This window comes from Narcine bancroftii, chromosome 8 (genome assembly GCF_036971445.1).
Source record: "Narcine bancroftii isolate sNarBan1 chromosome 8, sNarBan1.hap1, whole genome shotgun sequence".
Taxonomy (NCBI): Eukaryota; Metazoa; Chordata; class Chondrichthyes; order Torpediniformes; family Narcinidae; genus Narcine; species Narcine bancroftii.
The window spans coordinates 135,627,018-135,647,002 of record NC_091476.1 but is presented as its reverse complement, the minus strand read 5'-3'; positions in this window follow the sequence as shown (position 1 = coordinate 135,647,002).

Here is a 19,985-nt window from a genome sequence, read left to right as displayed (position 1 = left end):
GGCCATTCCAGCCCATGAGCTTGTTCTGCCCAACAATTAATCTACAACTCCCATACATTTTTGGAAGATGGGACGAAACAGGAACAGCTGAAGAAAACCCATGTAGGTCACAGGGAGAATGTACAAACTCTTTACAGACAGGGCCCGATTTGAACCTGGGGCACTGGCACTGTAGTAGAGTGGTGTAACTGCTATGCCAACTGTGCTGCCCTTCATCCAACTTTCATCAGAAGGTTAGAAAATCGACATATTTTAAATAGTAAATAGGGCACTGTGGAGTGAATTGAAGGGTAAGAGCAACTGAAGAAAAAGAAAACACTGGACTGGTGCAGTCCCTTGAAGAATATAGTGTTATTAAAAATTAATTAGGTTGGCAATATCATTGGGAGACGAGATTAATCTAAATCCTGAGGCACTCTATATCGGTGTGGCCAAACCGCGATGTGGCTCTTTGACATGTAACGTGCAGCTCATGGGAAGGGTAGGTGTCGGCAGTGGGGAGGGTAGGTGGCGGCAGTGGGGAAGGTAGGTTTCCACAGCGGGAAGGGTAGGTGTTGGCAGCAGGGAGGGTAGGTGTTCACAGCCAAGTGGGCAGGTGTCGGCAGCGGGGAGTGTATGTGTCTGCAGCGGGGAGGCTAGGTGTCCGCAACGTGAAGGGTAGGTGTCCGCAGGGGGAGGGTAGGTGTCCGCAGCAGGGAGGATGGCTGTCAGCAGGCCACCAGCTGACTATCAACAGCCTGCCCGCTACTAGGCACCTGAAAGCTGCTAGCCCTTGCTGCTTTCAGCTGCCTAGGGGGAATGTTTGGTGTGTAGACTTGAATAGAAAAAAATCTTTTGCAAAATTGTTCCCTTTGAAACAGGGCTTCTTCATGATCTGCAGTGTGTCAGCATTTTGCAAATGGATAATTTGCAAGACAAGGATTGAAGAATACTTTCCCCAACAAAACTGTATGGGGCTGGGCAACCTCCCGCGCTGGCTGCCCCAGCCCTGATGTCCCACGCCGGGGAACTGTCAGGCAGTGGGGAGTTGGGTCGCCGGCTGATTGTCTTCAGCCCGCCCCCTGCTGGGCATCTAAAAGCTGCTGCAGCTTTCAGGTGCCTAGGGGGAGAGCTCGGAAGCAGAGAATATACCTCCCTCAGGTGGGTTGAGTAAGTACACCTCGTGGATGGGTTCTCTGCTTTCAGGTGACCTCCCGACAGCCACATTCGTGTATTTTAGGTGGCTTTACATTCGGGTATTATGGCCACCTGAAAGGGGCTAATGATAGTGTTAGTGGTTGTGGCTTGCGATCACGTGATTGCTACAGCTCTCAAACATCTGAATTTTATAGTATGCGGCTCTTATGTTAACAAAGTTTGGCCACCCCTGCTCTATATGAAGAAGGGCTTTACAAAGGAAAGAGAAGATTCCCCGCTTGGGGAACATCAGATTAACCTGGAGCTGAGGGATACAGCATTGTCCAAAATAAATACTTTTTCACCTGTATTCATCAAGAAGGTCATCATAGATGGAGAGTTCAGGACAAGGGATGATGATGCTTTAGAACAATGCTTTTCAAACTCTTCCCCCCCCAACTCACTTTCCACTTTAAGTATTCCCTATGCCGTAAGTGCTCTGTGATTAGTAAGGGATTGCATAAGGTGGTGTGTGGATGGAAAGAAAAAGTTTGAAAACTATTGTTTTCATCGTACCTCATTGACTCGTTATGAGCACATTTTCAGAACTCCAAAGGAAAAGGGCCACTGACAATTTTTCTCAAGCCAAATATTCCAGGAACAATTGGGTCTCGAGCAGTGTTTCTCAACCTTCCCTTCCCATCACATCCCACCTTAAGCAATCCCTTACTAATCACAGAGCAATTATGGCATAGGGTGGAATGTGAGTTTAGTGAGGGGCAGTTTGAAAATCAATGGTTTGGAGCATGTTGGCACTAAGGAGAAGGCGATGGATGTCTTAGGATGTATAGAATTGAATGAATCTCCAAAGCCTGATAGGATATATCCCAAGTTACTTTGCTAAAGTTAATTTGTCACATTATACCTCATTCATCAAGAAAGGTTCTTCTGTGAACAGTCTAACAGGTTATCTTTAACATTCATGCATCCATTCAAATAGCGCAAAGGATATGATTACAATGGAAAAGATCAATTAGCACTAAGCAAGAGCCGCATGATAGCATTGTAGTGGAGTTCATCCTGGAGCCTGATACCTGTGGGCAAGAAACTATCTTTAAGCTTTTTGGTGTGTATGCATCGTACAATGTACAATGATATTCTCACTTACAGTATCTTGAAATAGGACTTGTGTTTCATTCAAACAGAATCACAATCTAAAGAAAATTTATTCCTTCAAATATAAACAACTAGATTTATTTTTCAGCCTTGTAGCTACATACTTTCCAGAAGTTAGCCTCGAGGCTGCAGAGATGAAAGTATAAACTATTCAGAACAATATGTCAGAATGTCACTTTGTAATATTTGCTCATTTTTGCTTGTGTCAGCATTTCAGAGTTAGAGAATTTGTTATTTATGGAAAAGCAATATAGTTCAAATCCACAAATCCAACTCCTTCAAACTCATTCATTGAGGTTCTATTTCTGAATACCCAGCCCTTCTCGACAGAAACACAACCCACTTCTCTCAGGAGACTCCATTCAGGTGAAGTGGCGCATAATGGACAGCTAGGGCGAACAACTTTGGGTCTGGGGCCAGTGGAAGGCAATAATCAATACTCAGAGATTCTCAGGTTTGTGAGAGTCTGGCTGGGATTCTCACCCCAATGGAAATTTTTAATTAATTTCTAAACTGTGAGGTAGTTAGCGTAGCAGTTGGCGCAATGCAATTATAGCACCAGTGACCCAGTTTTGAATCTGGAGCTGTCTATAAGAATTTGTATGGTCTTCCTGTGTCTTTATGCATTATCCTTCAGTTTTCTCCCACCCTTCAAAATGTATGGGGTTGTAGGCTAATTGGGTGTAAGTGGGTGGCACGGGTTTCATGGTCCAGAATTGGTTTCTGCCATGTTGTAAATATAAGTTTAAATTTTAAAATGTTAAAACAACATCAGCCTTTTTGTGGTCACTATATAATACAATGAGGTACCACCTTTTCTTATTTTGGCACTATTTAGCTGTTTTTTTAAATCTTTCATTTAAGAAATTGTAATTTTATAGTAATTTTGCCCTTCATTCTACACCATACTTCTGCAAAAAACCACAAATTCCACGACGCTTTTTCGTGACAATAAATCTCATCCTGATTCTGGAAATACCAGGTGAGTGACAGGGCTGTAAATTCCAGGTGAGTGATAGGGCTGGAAATTCCAGGTGAGTGACAGGGCTAACAGTGAAGGCAGTGAGTATATGTTCCAGAACAAATCTTTGCATTAAATTTGTCAAGAAGATAAAGATGGTTTGACTTTGTTTCTGACAGAAGTCCAAGAAAAGGGATGAATTGGGGAACAAGTATCTGGTAGTAGACTTACCTCCTATCCTGGAGATTGGATAAACAAGATAAGGCTCTGTGATAGTACAGATTCTATCACCCATGTGTATATGTACAGATGTGTAGGATGACTGTGATTGGCTGAGAGTGTAGCCACACCTACTGGCAGGTCTTAAAGGATTGCTCCTAGCCAGACTAGGTCATTCTGGACTGGTCGACCTACTTTTGATATGCTCCAGTCTTTTAGTCAATAAAAGCCTTGGATTGGATCAACGAGTCTTTGGTTCTTTCAAAGCGCATTACAGGGCCAAAACGTCAGTAATATATCTTTACCTCCCATGGATGCTGCGAGACCAGCTTAGTTCCTCCAGCATTTCTGTGTTTTTTTACAAATTGAATCTTATTGTGGAAGGAGCAGTACAAAATTTGAATATTTTCTGATGTTAGATGTATAAACACCAACGTTTGTGGTTGGTGAAAGGATAAGACCATGAGACGTAGGAGCAGAAATAGGCTATTCAGCTCATCAAGTCAGCCCCACCTTTCAAACATGAGCTGATGCATTTTCCCACTCAGCCCACTGCCCAGCCTTCTCTCCATGTGCCCTGACTAATAAAGAACCTATCAATTTTTTCCTTAAATGAACCCAATGACCTGACCTTCACAACTGCCTGCGGCAACAGATTCCACAAGGCACTTTTACACAGCCGCTGAGAAGCAGAAAATTTGCACAGATTTGCTGCTCCGCTGGCAATGTAAAAATGTCGTAATGGAATTTATTTGCTAAATTCCATCCTATAATTTTTCCACCAAGACCTCTACACATTTTTACAGAGCAGCTGCTGTCTTAATTGACCATAGGCACTCGGTAAGAAACTGGGCTAATGAATATGACATTCACCCTCTGATAAACTCCACCACACAGGAAAAGTGCTTAGGAGCAGATTCACTACCCTATGGTGAAGAAATTCCTACACAGATTAGGCAGATCTTCTGGTCAGAGAAATTTAAAGACAACTTTTGTTTAGATTATTAATCATATTGGTGTGCAGTTTTATCTCTAGGTATTCATGAATAAGAGCTATGCAAAATAAATTTAGCATGTTGGCAAGTATGTCACCTATATTTAATAACTTTATTGAATCTAACTGAAGAGGAAATGGAGAGTCTCATGTGGTCTATTGCACAAACCACCCACTCTTTACACCAGCAATTAGTCAATTGTGTAGCTCATTTAGTAAGACTGCATGGATTGTTTTGGTGTGGACACCAGCATATAATTCTTCAAAAATGACCACAATGGCGCTAAATAGAAAATAAACTATCAACTCTGCACAGTTTTCTACTGCAAATTATTTTATTGTGAATAAGGATTATTTTTGGTTAAAAAATGGCTGAGCAATTTTTTGATGGAACTTGCAAAAGAAAGCAGTTTCCAAAACGTGGGTGAGGGGGGAATCTGAGATTGGAAAGGGAACCTGCAGGCCAGCAATGGGTTGTGAAGAAGTGTAGATGACTTTAATACAGGTCAGAATCTTAGGCGACCCCTTGAGATAGCATTTGTACAAATAACCATGGTAGTGACCAAAAGTCATTTAAAAATCAGGACCAGGAACTGTATCCATTTAATGTACTTCAAATTCACGTTGTACAATCCATGACATTTTCACTTTTGTTGATGAAAATAGGAGAATCACTTTTAATTTTAGTGATTGCAACTTGTCAACCTTTCATAGAGGGATTATTGCCAAGTAAATACTTCAAGGAGTTCATGTGAGTGCCATTAAAGCCAAGAAATGACTGACTTCATCATCTGAAACCCCAAAACCTGTTGTTGTCTCAAAACAGCTATAGTTTTTCTTTTTATGCTGCGTACAAAACACTAAACACTTATCCATCAAGGAAATTCAAGCAATGACAAAGCTCAGCTCTGGATTTTCACAGATGAAAGGAAATTGCATGATCCCCATATGATTAGAATTTCTCTAGCTTTTATCTTATAACTCAAGCAGAAATGTTGTGCATTTTTATATGATTACTTCTTGATGGAAAACAACATGACTTATATATATTAAAATCTTTGCCTCTTTGATCTTTTCATTTCATTGCCAACTCAAATGTCATTTTCAAACATAATTTAAAATATTTTATACAAAAACCTTTCAGAACTGAGTGTAATCATTGGAAAAAATAAATAATTCTATGAACAATAACTTTAAAATAATTAAGAAAATAGTTGCAGGGTGTTTTCAATATCACAACACAATCAAGCAGTGTCAATATTACTTTAAGAAAGGCCTCGACAAATTTATTCCTTTGAACATGTAACAAGTATGATGAATAAGACTTGAAATTTAATATATTTGTATTGTCAAACTGCATCCGATAAAGTGCAAAATAAAAGATTCAAGTTCAAGTTTTCCAGTCCTCAGCATAAAAACATGCAAACACACATACAGACAAACAATATATGTGCAGTATGTGCTGTACATACATGTAGAAAATAAACTAAAAGAATGGAAGAATCTTAGTGCGGTTCAGTCGCTCAGCAGTCTCACTGCCTGTGGGAAGGAACTCTTTCTCAGCCTAGTGGTTTTGGATCAGATACTCCTGTATCTCTTTCCCATTGGGAGTAGCTGGAAGATGCTGCATGCTGGGTAACTGGGATGATTACAACATGAGGCATAAGTGGAACATATCAGCAATAGATAGAGGATTGGCTAAATGGGTCATTTTCAGGATGGCAAGTTCTGAACAGTGGGATGCCACAGGGATCATTGCAGGGGTTTCAAATGTTCACCATCTACATTTCTTTTGTGAACAGACAAGTTCAAGTTCATTGTGGCATGCCCTGAGATATGGTGGAAAAGTTTGTTTTGTGAGCAATCCAGCTAGTCGACCTATACATAGTGAAGCAGTTTAGAAGCATACTGCACAGTTCTAGTCAAGTTTATTATCATTTAATTACACAAGTACAACCTGACCAAACAGCTTTCTCAGGTCCTCGGCGCAAAATATGCAGGCACACAACAAGACATAACACCCATACAAACAATACATATGCAGGACAAGTATTCATATATACAGATAAATATTGTTTCAGAAATATGAGAGTCTCAGATGGTTAGTACGAGTAGTTCTTTTGATCATTCAGCATCCTCACTGCCTGTGGGAAAAAGCTGATCCTCAGCCTGGTGGTTCTGGTTCTGATACTCCTGAATCTCAGTTATGGAGAGAGATCAGTTACTGCAGAATAAGAGCAACATTATTTTTGTCTGTGTGAGGTTTGTTGAAGAGTCTGATAACAGCAAGTAAGAAATTATCCTTGAATCTGGTGATTTGTGATCTTTCACTCCTGAATCTTTATCCCCAATGCAAGTGTGAAGGAAGGATGGCTGGGTTGAGATAAGTCTTTTATTATGTTGACTACTTTTCCAAGGCAGTGGGAAGTGTAGATGGAGGGGAGGGAAGAGATTTGTGTAATGGCCTGATCTGCGATTGCATGTGGCAGAACTTTCCTAGATGCTGTGAATCCAGAAATAAGGGCATTGTTTAGAAAGGGGTCACCCACCCATTAATGACAGTGGTGGGAAGGAATTTAAAGGCCTTTGGATTTCTCTTCCATAGTGAGGTATGGAGATGGGGTATTTGAACATATTTAAGCTAGAGATTGACAGATTTCTGGTCTATTAAGATTCATAAAAAGCAGTCAGAAGCATGATCGAAGGCTATGATCTTATTGAAAGATTGTTGGTGATCCATCGTACACAGGGAGGTTAGATGCTTTAGTCTCTCACACTAAACTTGTTCTAAACATTTTGCTGCAACAATCAGTGTGGACCTCAACAATGTGCAGGCCCCATATTCCAGGTAAAGAACTATCAAATGCAAGTTTGTACAATCCAGGCCATTGCTCCTAATCTCACCATGGCACCTGAGATTATTTTTGTTCCAGCACAAATAAATCTAGAACTAAAGCCTGTATAAGGTTTAGAGGAGACGTCAGGGTTACATGTTTAACAAAGACAGCAGTGGGTGCCTGGTATGCAATGCCATGGTGGTGGTGGATGCTAGCAAAATAGGGACATTTAAAATACTCTTAGACAGGTACATGAATGCAAGAAAGGTAGGGAAGGTTTAGATTGTTCAAAAGATTTATATAGTTTGGCACAACATTGTGGGCTGAAGGGCCTGTACTGTGCTGTAATGTTCTATGTGAAATAAATGTCATGAAAGATATCTATAAAATCTGGATCATGAACAGCTTTTGGGGAAGGAATATGCACCACATCTGTCTTTTCTCTACTCCCTAAAATTACATAGAAGACGGGCATTTTGCTGGCCTTGTCAGTTGTGCCTTCGTATATCCGATGAATGAATAAAAAGGGAAAGATTTTATTTTTCTGAATACAAACCCTCTGAGACTCTACTATTTATTAAACTATTTATTTGTGTGCTTGCATGTTTTTGCACTAAGGGCTGGAGAACACTGTATCATCAGGTTGTACATGTACAATCAGATGATAAAAACTTGAATTTGAACTTTATTTTATACATTTTTTTGAGTTTAAAATTTTAAGGAGAAAACGTAACAAGTCAGTGCACATACATACAAAAAAAGGAAAAAAATTGATGGAACTACATTGAAAGTTCCTTAAATCACATAAAAAACAAGTAATTGAATTAATCAACAATATTCATGTTAAACCTATATTTGCCAAGTAAAAAAATAATAAAAAGAAAAAAAACAAACAAAAAAAACCTAAAAACTATATCTAATCTACCCCTCCCTCTAATCTAAGTTACCTTTATAAAACAAACAAGGGAAATTGTGGGTCTGATGGCGACCTCTAGACGTCAGGGAGAATATCTTCGGAACATTCAAAATTCTTGAACTTAATCTAAACAAATCATTTCTAGATTCTGCAGAATTCATTTCTAGTCTTTGTAATCACTCTCTCTCTCTGTACCTCCAGCCTTGGGAGATCAGATACCCTCCAAGTAAACTGATGTCTCTATCCCTCAAAGGTCACTACTATAGATGCTTTATTGTCCCCAGAACAGTCTCCAGGCATGATCCAGCCATGACTGTGAACAGATTTAATGCATCCTTGGCCAGTCTTTGTCATAGAAAGGACATATCCCATTTCATCATTTACTTTCTATAACCATTCATGATCTTTTAATGGTCTGAACAAACAAATCACAATTCACTTTGGACTTCCAATGCTTCAAGTTCTAAAGCATTTTTATGCAAGTTATCTGTTTGAGCCAGAATGTTTAAACTCACTTTAGGCTATAATTAAGTTCACTTTCTGCAGCTTTTCCAATTGCATTTAATCTATAATTAACACATTATAATTTACATGTTTCCATCTATACAATTCAAAATGCCCCTTTTGCTGCAATAAGCAATATGGAATTTCTATCCCATTTTCATCTTGGGTAGATTATATTTTAAAATTTGCTTTGTTGTTTCCTCTGAATTTTGAAAGGGACTGGAATGAAGATAAAGGGAGAGTTGATGCATTATTATGTCAAAACCTACCATTTCTCCATTCAGGAAAATTAACCCTAAAATCCATTACAGATCTTTACAGATCATTAGTGAAAATTAATATAGTTATCAGTTTATCGTAATAGCAATGTGTCATCAAATCACTCAACTGTCTTTTGCCTTATTCAATACCCAAAATTTTGCATTCAACTTATTTACTCAATAGTTAAAACTCCAAGTGGATATTAAATCACAGGGTGGAATTATGTATCTGAGGAACAGATGTTTCTTGACAGTTGTACAAAGGTCCCAATTTTGTTCTTCTAAAACCGATGATTATCCATCTCTCAGCCCCACCAACTTTTGATTGCATAGATGCTGTCCAGTTTTTTTTTCAAATTCTAAGTTTCAGAACTGTGATGTCAAAATTGTCATGTAGTTATCCCCCATCCAGGGTTCTGGAGAAATTTGGTTCATTATTTTATGGCATTTCTCCTTGCTCTTGGCTCCATCATGTCCTGGTTTTCTATTAAACCTTCTATCTCAACTATTATCTTGTAGGAGTAGCTTCACCTCTGTACCTGGACATCATGGGTCACTCAGCAGAGACACACAGAGACAGAATGCAGCCTGACACTTACTACCACAGGTAGGCCAAATTTCAGAGCAGATGTTAATGGAGGACTTTTGGAGGTGATGAAGCTTTATCATTGAATTATTTAACATTGAACAACATACTAGTATTTCTCTGTCTACAGCATAGAATGAGGCCATTCAGTCCATAGATTTATGTCAATGCTTGAAGCAATCCTATTCACCCACTGACCACTGTAATGCATTTTCACTCCATTGCCCACAAATAAACCCAAATCACTTGTCATCGGGGAAATTTGCAATGCCAGTTCACCAAACAACTAGCACATTTTTGGGAGGAAACTGAAGTACACAGGGGAAACTGACACATTCCTAGAGCATTGCAAGAGGCATCTTCAGTGACCTGATTCAATCCTGTCCTTAGGTATGGTCTGTATGACATCATGTTCTCCCTTTGACTGCATGGGTTTCCCCAGGCGCCCCGGTCTTATCCTACACCCTGACGATGCACAAGTCGGTAGGCTAATTATCTGCTTTATATTATCACTGGTGTAGGCAAGTAGAAGAATTGGAGGGGAGTTGGTGTGAAAATTAAACAAAGATTAGGTAGGTCCTTGATTGTTGGTATAGATGCATTAGGCCAGAAGATATAAATATAAACATAAATATAGCATCCATACAGACAGGCCTGTAGACCAGGATCAAACCTGCAACGTTGAAATTCTTGCTCCTGCAGGCTAGGCAGAATTTCTACCTATCGGTAACTGTACTCAAGAAAAAAAAATGCATATAAAAGAAATAAATGTAAACAAACTGACTGTGTTGTACAGAAACATTGTGCAAAGTCTCTGATTGAGATTGTTATTTAAGAGTCTGCTGATGGAGGGGTAAAAACTGTTCCTGAGCCTGGTGGTACAAGTCCTGTGGCACCTAAACTTTTTTGATGGCAGCAGTGCAAACAGAGCATCTCCTGAGTGGTGTGGATCCTTTATGATTAACAATGCTCCTCACCTCTGGGTCAAATTCCTGGAATTCCCAAAACTAACATTGGAGGAGTAATTATTTAAATCAGTCAGTAACAACCTAAAAAATCTGTGGTTTCCAAAAGGAAACCGGCAATGGGTAATAAATTACTCTTTTTGAATGAAACCCATCCACCAAATATTATTTAAATTATTAACAAATGTTGACTAATTAATATGCCTCGAGGCTACACTTAGTTTTCAGCCAATAAACATTTATTGATTGCTCCAGCAAAGATTGAAGATATACATTCATCGAATCTGCACCCATTCTGTTAAATTACAAATCATTCAGTTCCACATCGCCAGCCTTCGTCCATATTACAGTATTTATTTGTGTTCTTCAACTGTTGCTTCTTTTGTTAATCACCTTCAGTTATGGTTTCCCTTTATTGATCCTTCAGCATCGATAACTTAGTAGATGTCTATGAAATTATGAGAGGCATAAATAGGGTGGACAACTGGCACCTTTTTTTCCCTGGGGCAAGAATAGCAAACACCAAAGGACATTTGCACAAGGTGAGGGGAGGAAAGTTTAGGAGAGACATCAGGAGTAAATTTTTTTGCACAGAGAGTAGTGGGTAAAGAGAGTGGTGGTGGAGGCTGGTGCAATAAGGACTTTTAAAGGACCATTAGACATGGATACGAGTGTTATAGGTGTGAGGTAGAAAAGGTTTACAATGTTGAGTAGGTTTCTATCAGTCAGTACAACATTGTGGGCTGTAATGTTCTATGTTCTAATTACATTGTTAGAATGTCTATTTGGAGCATGTTCTTGCACCATTATCCATCGTCAATTTCATCACCAGCAAAAGAGAGCAAATATTGCCAATAATGTGGGAAAAAAAATAATTAAATACTTCTCCACAAAACAGCTGAAATCTTTGAACTAAAACATTGGAACTTAAGGTGGAATATCAGGCCAATCATTTCCAATATCACATCAAGAGGAACTTTCCTTAAATGGATGTCTTCTCAATGTATTGAATGAAGTTAAATGTGCATATCGAAGGGTCAGCCGTGGCAAGGGTTAAGAACTTCAAATTCTTGGGTGTCATCGTCTCCGAAGATCTATCCTGGGGCCTTCATATCAATGTAATCATGAAAAAGGCTCACCAGTGGCTATATTTTGTGAAGAGTTTGAGGAGATTTGGTATGTCACCAAGGACTCTTGAAAATTTCTACAGGTGTACTGAAGCAAGTATTCTGACTGGATGCATCACTGCCTGATATGGAGGTGCCAATGCAGGGGACAGGAAAAGGGACAGAGAATTATAAATTCACCCAACGCCTCCTTGGGCATTAGTCTTCACTCCCAAGAGGACTTCTACAAGAGGCAGTGTCTCAAGAAAGCAGCCTCTATCATCACTGACCCTCACCATCCAGGCTATGTCATCTTCTCACTGCTACCATCAGGAAGGAGGTACAGGAGCCCGAAGATGAACACCCAACGTATAGAAACAGCTTCTTCCCCTCTGCCATCAGATTTCTGAATGGTCAATAAACCAGACGCTACCTCATTTTTTCTCTTCTTTTGCTGTAATTTATTTATTTATAAAAACTAATTTATAGCAATTTTCACACCTGCACCTGCTGCTGCAACATAGCAAATTTTGCGACACATTTATGACAATAAATTCTGATTCTGATTATAATGTTGCTGATTGTTTGAAGTTCATTGATCCTGGTAACTAATCCAGACAGTTTGTGGAGTTTGATAAACGCATCCTGGAGTGGCTGTTCTCAAAAAAGAAATTGAGGAAACTCAGCTGTTTCATCTTCAAATTTACTTAACTTTGTTTCTGTCTAGCTATGCATGGTTTATTTGTTATCTTACCATCATAATAAAAAAAAACTACTTGGAGTAAAAAACTGTATTTTATCTCATTAATGATTTTATGTGACATTGAACTCCACATAAAGGAAATCAATATCTTCACTTATATAGTGGACATATCCAAAGTAGAAAAGAACCACTTTAATTGGTGTCCAAGATGATGGCATCTGTGCTCTGCAGTGACCACAATGGGTTGCAGACACCAGGGGAGAAACAGACCTGCACAAGGCACCAGAAACAAGAAGAGCAACCCCCATTGAAAAGGAGAAGTGACCAGGGCGGCGAACCAGTGAGGGACTCAGCAACTGAGGGATCTGCATGGGTTGTGGACTGTTGGTGACCGACTCATGGGAATCAGATATCACAGCCAGGATTCAAAAGGGTGCTGAGGAAGGCGCCCAAAAGGCCTTGGGCACTGATGTCTTCCTGATCATATCAGAGGTTTCAATCTGAAGCTCGGGTTGCCGATGAATCGAAAAATAGTCTGTCTGGCTCCAGAGGCTGAGGGAGTGCTGGAGGTGAATCCACGGACATTAATTACTCTGAACAGACTCACTTTTGCTTCTCATTCTATGTAAGGGATACCGGGCAATGTTAATTGTGATTCATTGACTGCTTTATGGCAGCCCATTCGTAATTTGGGAAGTTGGTGGTAAGCTATAACCTTGAAACATGATAAAGGTTCTGCCAGAGTCCTGCTGAATGGCGAACACCAGGGTATAAGATCATAAGATAAATGGACAGAATAGGCCATTTGACCCATCCAGTCTGCCCCACCATTTAATCTTGCGCTCATCCATTTTCCCACTAACTCTCAATACCCAACCTTCTCACATAACCTTTGATGCCCTGGCTAATCAAAAATAATTGAAAAATATTTCCAAGTCAGGGTAATGTGTGACTTGGAGCATAAACTGCAGATGGTGTATGAAAACCTTGACCTTCTAGGTGGGGGATGTTGTGGGTTTGAGAAGTGATGTTGGAGGAGCCCAGGTGAGTAACAGCAGTGCGTTTTATAGCTGGTCCACACTGCAAATACAGGGCTTCAGTGGTAGAGAGAGTGATTGGGATTAGGGATAGGATACTGTTTTGTTATGAATAGTTTCAAATGTGGGGTTTGGTGAAACTGCTTCTTCTTTTTCTTCTGACTCTCCACCCCATAGGATGATGATTTATTCCTTTCAGTCAGTTTGTGGAGTTTGATAAACGCATCCTGGAGTGGCTGTTCTTGACAGGCACTATTTGCCACATACTTGGCAGGTGCAGCAGGGGCATAAGCTCTTACTGCTAGCATTGGTCATCCCACCAGCCATAACAGACTGGCCAGGTTGGTGTGAGCACTCTTTGTTTGAGCCACCTTTTCTTCACCCATCACTCATTGCACGGTAAGCAGTGCCTCCCTAAACAGTGCCTCACTGGATCTCCGCTCTGTAATCCATGTGCGACCACTCTCACCCTGCCACCTGCATGTCTACGGCTCCCAGCTGGTCAAGCCTACTATTTTGGCACTTCTCCATTGCTACAGGACTTGGATGAGTTGAGGATATGCAACTCCTCAGAAGGGACAGCATGTGCATAAATGGATTTAAGGTGAGTAGGGGGGTTGCACAGGTCCAGACCCACCCTCTCGACATCTAGTGGTATGGTGATATTCAAGATGGCTGGAGGAATCCTGTGGTAGTGAATGGCCAGACCAAGCTTCGATGCAAGGAATGCCCTTTCCGCGCTTCAAGGCATGTGTTTGCTTGATGGCCCTTAACCCTACGAGAGGGTTAGTCCGCCCTTTGACAGGACTTATTTTTCATCTTGCAGGGTGTCTAGCCACCCTCTTCACCAGCCAAGCCTGGTAGGGGGAGCCGACCATGCAACAGGTACTACTGAGTTACATGGTGCCAGCAGCACTCAGACGAGTGGCCTGACCAGCCCTGATGAAGCTGCATTATTCCTGGGAAATGAAGAGTGTTCCCTCACAAACCGGGGACATCCCAAGGTGACTTGTTTGCCACAGTATAATTTTTTTTAAAATCAATCACCTATACTATTTATGTGGCTATCCGATTGACTTTAGTCCACTGGTAACTCCCAGGCTTATGGTGGGATGAATGTTATTTTCCGCCTGAAGCCAATGTTTAAATGTTGCCTCGGTCTTTCTGCATGGAGGTGTGGGCTGCTTCACTGGCTGAATAAAAGAAAAGGGAATGACATAATCATCACTGAATATCCCGTTGGCTAGAAGGAAGGAGTGATGAAGTGACTGAAGATGGTGAGACCAAGAATTTTTCCCTGAAGAACTTCTGAGGTGATATCCTGGGCCAGGATGATTGACCTCCAACAATCACAAGCATCTTTCTTTTTATGAGGTGCTCATTCCATTTATTGGATTGTTTTATCCTTGATATAGCCATGGAGTTACACAATGTGGAAGCAGACAACAAGGTGCTAGGCTGAAGTAATTATTTTAGTTTCCAGTTTATTTGTATCCCAGAATGTGCATTATTAGAATGATATCTGGACAGGCCATGGACACATGTTAGTAGTGAAGTAAATTCCAGATGAAGAATGTAGAACCTGAGACAAAATAAAAATGCAAATGCTGGAATATTGAGCAAGCACTCAGAAACTGGAGGGATTTAGCAGGTCAGGCCTCATCAATGGAAAGAAATGGTCAGACAACATTTCAGGTCAAGACTTTCCTCAGGCCTAGACCTGAAACATTGATAGCTCCCCATGGATGCTGCCTGACTGCCAACTATGATTGAAATCCTGAGACCAAAATGTCTTTAATTCTGCTGCCTCTACATACTTTGCTTATGTGGATCAAATAGGCAGGATCAAGAGATTATGTTTTTGAATTAAAAGTTAATTAGGAAAACAGATTTTGCCTGAACTGTCAGATGGCACACTGCTTATATCCTGTCACATGAAAAAATTCTGAAAGATTTTGTTTCATGGATTTTGAAAAAGCCAATGTTCTGTGGTTTACAAATTTAGACATTTAATTACAGGAATTCATCTGTAAATTGCTTACTTTGGGAGAAGGCAGGAATGGAAAGATCATTGTGGTATTTATTGGACCAATCAAACTACACTAGCTCACCAGCATTTAAATACAAACAAGGAATATTTCTGAAAGCATCTTCTTCACATAAATAAATTGAAAATGCTGCCCAGTTCTATTTTTGCAAGATAATGGATTTGTCATTTCAGTATGAAGGAGGAAAAAAAGTCCTTTGAACAGCTAGGTGTAAGCAATGCCCTGATTATTAATTGTATCAAAAGGAGAAAGAATCTTTTCCCTTCTGCCATTCCTTTCAAGCTTGAATCCTGCATTACTATTCACTGCACTATGGGAAAATAATGTAGAAAAACTCCATTTGCTTTCTAAATTAGAAAAAAAATTAATTGATTCAGACGAGAGCGCTAAGATCCAAGAAAAAAATTCAAAGGAGTCCAAAATTCCCAGTGGAGATTTAAACAAAGCATTAAGACAGGAGCGAAAATGGAAACTCAATACAGCACTCTCATGGAGAATATTGGAATTTTGTGCTAAGAATTGAAAGAGAATTGCACCAGTCCCTGACAACTTGGATACACAAGCGGCTGCAGATGCAGGAATGTATAGCCAAAACACGAACTGCTGGAAGAACTCAGAAGGTCAGGCAGCATCAGTGAAGTCAGACACAGACTAGAAGAGCATTTCATAGTTCATAAGGATAGCCCAGAACCCTATGGTATACCCTATGGTGTATACCAATACACATGGATTCCCTTTCCTTTGGTATACCTTTTCCATTCCTCCCCCACTCATCACTTGAATTCATAACCTTCCCCCACCTCAATCCTTCTGCCCAATGACACTCATTGTTTTTTTTTCACATCACTATCCAGTCTTTGTCTATCTTTCCCTGCCCCTTTCCCTTCCCTGCCCCTTGGACTCCTTCTGCCCAATCTTTCCTCTTCCTTATCGTTTCCACCAATCGCATCACTTCCTGGTATGGAGATGCCAACTCTCAGGACAAGAATAAACTCAAGAGGAATGTTCACCTGGCCTACAACAACACAGGCACCAGAGTTCACTCCATCGAGGACATCTACATGAGCCGGTGTTTTAAAAAAGCAGCCTCTATCCTCAAAGACCGCCACCACCCATGTCACGCCCAGGTCACTCTGTGTCTCTCGGGAAAAAGGTACAGGAGCTTAAAGATGAGCACTTAACGGCACAAGGACAGCTTCTTCCCCGCTGCCATCAGATTCCTGAATAATCAATGAACCAAAGACGCTGCCATAACTTTTCGTGCACTATTATTTTTATTTATTTTTTATTTATAGTAATGTTGTAAGATGCTTATAATATGTTTGTTTGCTCTATGATACTGCCACAAACACTGGATTTCATGACTTTTTTTTGACGATAAATCCTGATTCTGATTGGCCACTCTTGAGGTGAGACAACTGCAGTGTGAACTTGGGTATAAAACATAATTGTTTTCCCCATCACTTTCAGTGGGCTAACAATGACTGCCTCCCTCGTATCATGAACAAGATGAATTAAGCCTATTTACGTGACTCACAGAAAATAAGTAGACCAGTGTTTCAGGAAAAAAAAAATGAAAGCAAATAGTAACCATTATTGACAATTTTGTTTCAACAAGATCAGCACAGACTGATTTATTCTTAGCATTACCATTGAAGGGCATTTGATGAAAAGAAATCCCAGTGTTCAACTCACTGAAAGATTTTTAGTACCAGGTTACAATACTCAGGAATAACATTGCCTACGTGTTACCAGCTTTGTGATGCGAATTGTAAATGACTTGCAGTGATTTCTCCGTATTTATAGTAAATGCATGGATTCCAATGAAGAAAGGCATCAATTTTAGAGGTTTATAATTAGATAATTATCCTTCGGCATGTCTTATCATTTACATTGAGATTAACACCAAATTGCATTCACCTCTTGCTAAACTAATGTTTTATACACTCACTCTATTTCTACCTAAAACCACTGATGGAAACTCAGTTTAAATGAACACACTCCTGCATCAAGCTGTGTGCTTTTCGTGCACATTCACATTCTCACCCTTCAGTAGGAAAACATTTTGAACCTAAATGTCATATTTGCCAGATTTATTTTCATAATATATTCTCAACTCCTGCTCATTGTGTGTTTCTGAAATTCAGTCATTTGACCCAGCTCGAATTAATAGATAATGCCTGTTTTTCTGAATCCTTCGTCGAATAAAATGTGGTCCGTTTCTACCTGCAAAATCATTGTTAAAACAGACTTTGTGGGTCCATTCTCTCTATTGTCTCAAAGTAATGGCCATCCAGCCAGTACTTCACACCCTTTCCCACCAAGTACTATTGTAAAACATCGTTAGGGCTCCCCCTCCAAGGATAAAGTCATTTCCATTCAAAACAATAGAGGGCTCTTGACAGGGCCTGACTCAATCCAATCAGAATCATAGTAACCTCTCTCAGGTACCTACCCCACTGGTCCTACCCAAGTGCTCACTTTCTCTGTCATTACTGATGGAGTTCAGTACATTCCACAGAAACAGTACAATACCAATTCTTTTCTGCTTTCTTGGCTATTTCCAGCTATGATACCTATAGAGAACTCTGGAAATTCACTGATAATCAATTTTTTTCATACTCTTTGAGTGTCAATGTACCAAGTGCTGAGATAAAGAGTCACATAACATAGAAAAGTCCAACTCATCCATGCTAACTATATAGGCATTCTGGGCCCATTCCATTTGCCTCCATTTGGTCCTTATCCTTTGGAAACACTTCCTATCCATATTCCTGTCCAAATGTCTCTGAATATTCCAATTGTCCGCTCTCCTACAACTTCCTCCGATAGCTCTTTCCAAAAATGGACCACCCACTGAGTGAAAAAAATTGTCCTTCTGGTCTCTTTTCTTTTCTTTCTTTTCCAATCTTTTTTATTATTATTATAATTTATAAACACATACAGTTCAAAGAGATATGAAAAATACATAGTAAATAATGAATTAATACAGAGATATTAAACAATAATATTGCAGAATAAAAATATATCATAAAAATTTTTTTAGATCAGTTTAGAGTATGAACTATCTCTTAAAAAAAATATAATTAATAAAAATATATAAAAAAAGAGGAAAAAAAACCCCAAAAAGGAAGAAAAAACAAATCTGAATTAAAAACTTAAAAAATAAAAAAAACCTACCGATATAGCTAAACCACGCCGATCACTCCGATCTCATCTAGCAGCCCAATTATCATACATAATCATAAAAAGAAAACAGAGCCAGATCAACTCACCACAAATGAAAATATTGAATAAATGGTCGCCAGGTTAACTCAAACTTAGAAGGGGATTCATAGACAGAGTTTCTAATTTTCTCTAAATTTAAACATAGTATAGTTTGGGTAAACCATTGGAAAACAGTGGGAGGATTAACTTCTTTCCAATTCAATAGTATAGATCTTCTAGCCATTAGTGTAAGAAAAGCAATCATACGATCCGCAGGAAGAGATAAATAAGTCAAATATATCATAGGTAATCCAAAAATTGCAGTAATGGGATGTGGTTGTAAATCAATATTCAAAAAGGTAGATATAATGGAAAAAATTTCCTTCCAATAATTCTGTAAAGAGGGACAGGACCAAAACATATGTGTAAGGGAAGCTATTTCCAATTGACATTTATCACATATAGGATCGATATGAAAATAAAAGCGATGGAGTTTATCTTTAGACATATGAGCTCTATGAACAACTTTAAATTGTATCAGTGAATGTTTTGCTCATAGAGAAGAGGAGTTTACCAGTTGCAGAATTTTATTCCAATTTTCATTGGAAATATGAAATATGAAGGTTGAGTTCTCTTTCCCAATCATTTTTAAACTTTCCAAAAGTCCCATAATTTATTTTTGTAATTATATTATATAATTTATACATCACACCTTTTGGAGGGAATTTTGAATATAGTATATCCTCTAAAACAGTCCTAGTCTCCCGATTGGGAAAAGAGGGTAAAGTCGAAACTAAGAAACTCCTAATCTGCAAATATTGAAAGAAATGAGATCTAGGTAAATCATATTTCATGGATAATTGTTCAAATGACATGAAAGAGTTATCCAAGAATAAATTGGTCTCTTTTAAATGAATCCCACCTCACCTTAAACCTAGAGGTCTACAATCCTGGCAAAAAAGACTGTGAGCATTCACTTTATTGATGCCCTTCATGATTTAATATGGCTCCATAAAGTCATAAGCAGACATGGATCCCTTCCAATTTGCCTATTGTAGCAACTGGTCTGCAGTGGATTTTATCTCACTGGCTCAACGTAAAACCCTGGAACAGCTGGACAGAAAAGATGCCGACATCAGGATGCTCTTTATCGATTACTTTTCAGCATTCAACACTATATTCCCCTCAAAACTGATGAGCAAACTCCAAGACTTGGGACACAATGTCCCACTGTGTAACTGGATCCTGGATTTCCTCACCTCTAGATCACAATCAGCAAGCATTGATAAGAACATCTCCTCCACAATCTCCACCATGGAGCACCACAGGACTGCGTTCCTAGCCCCCAGC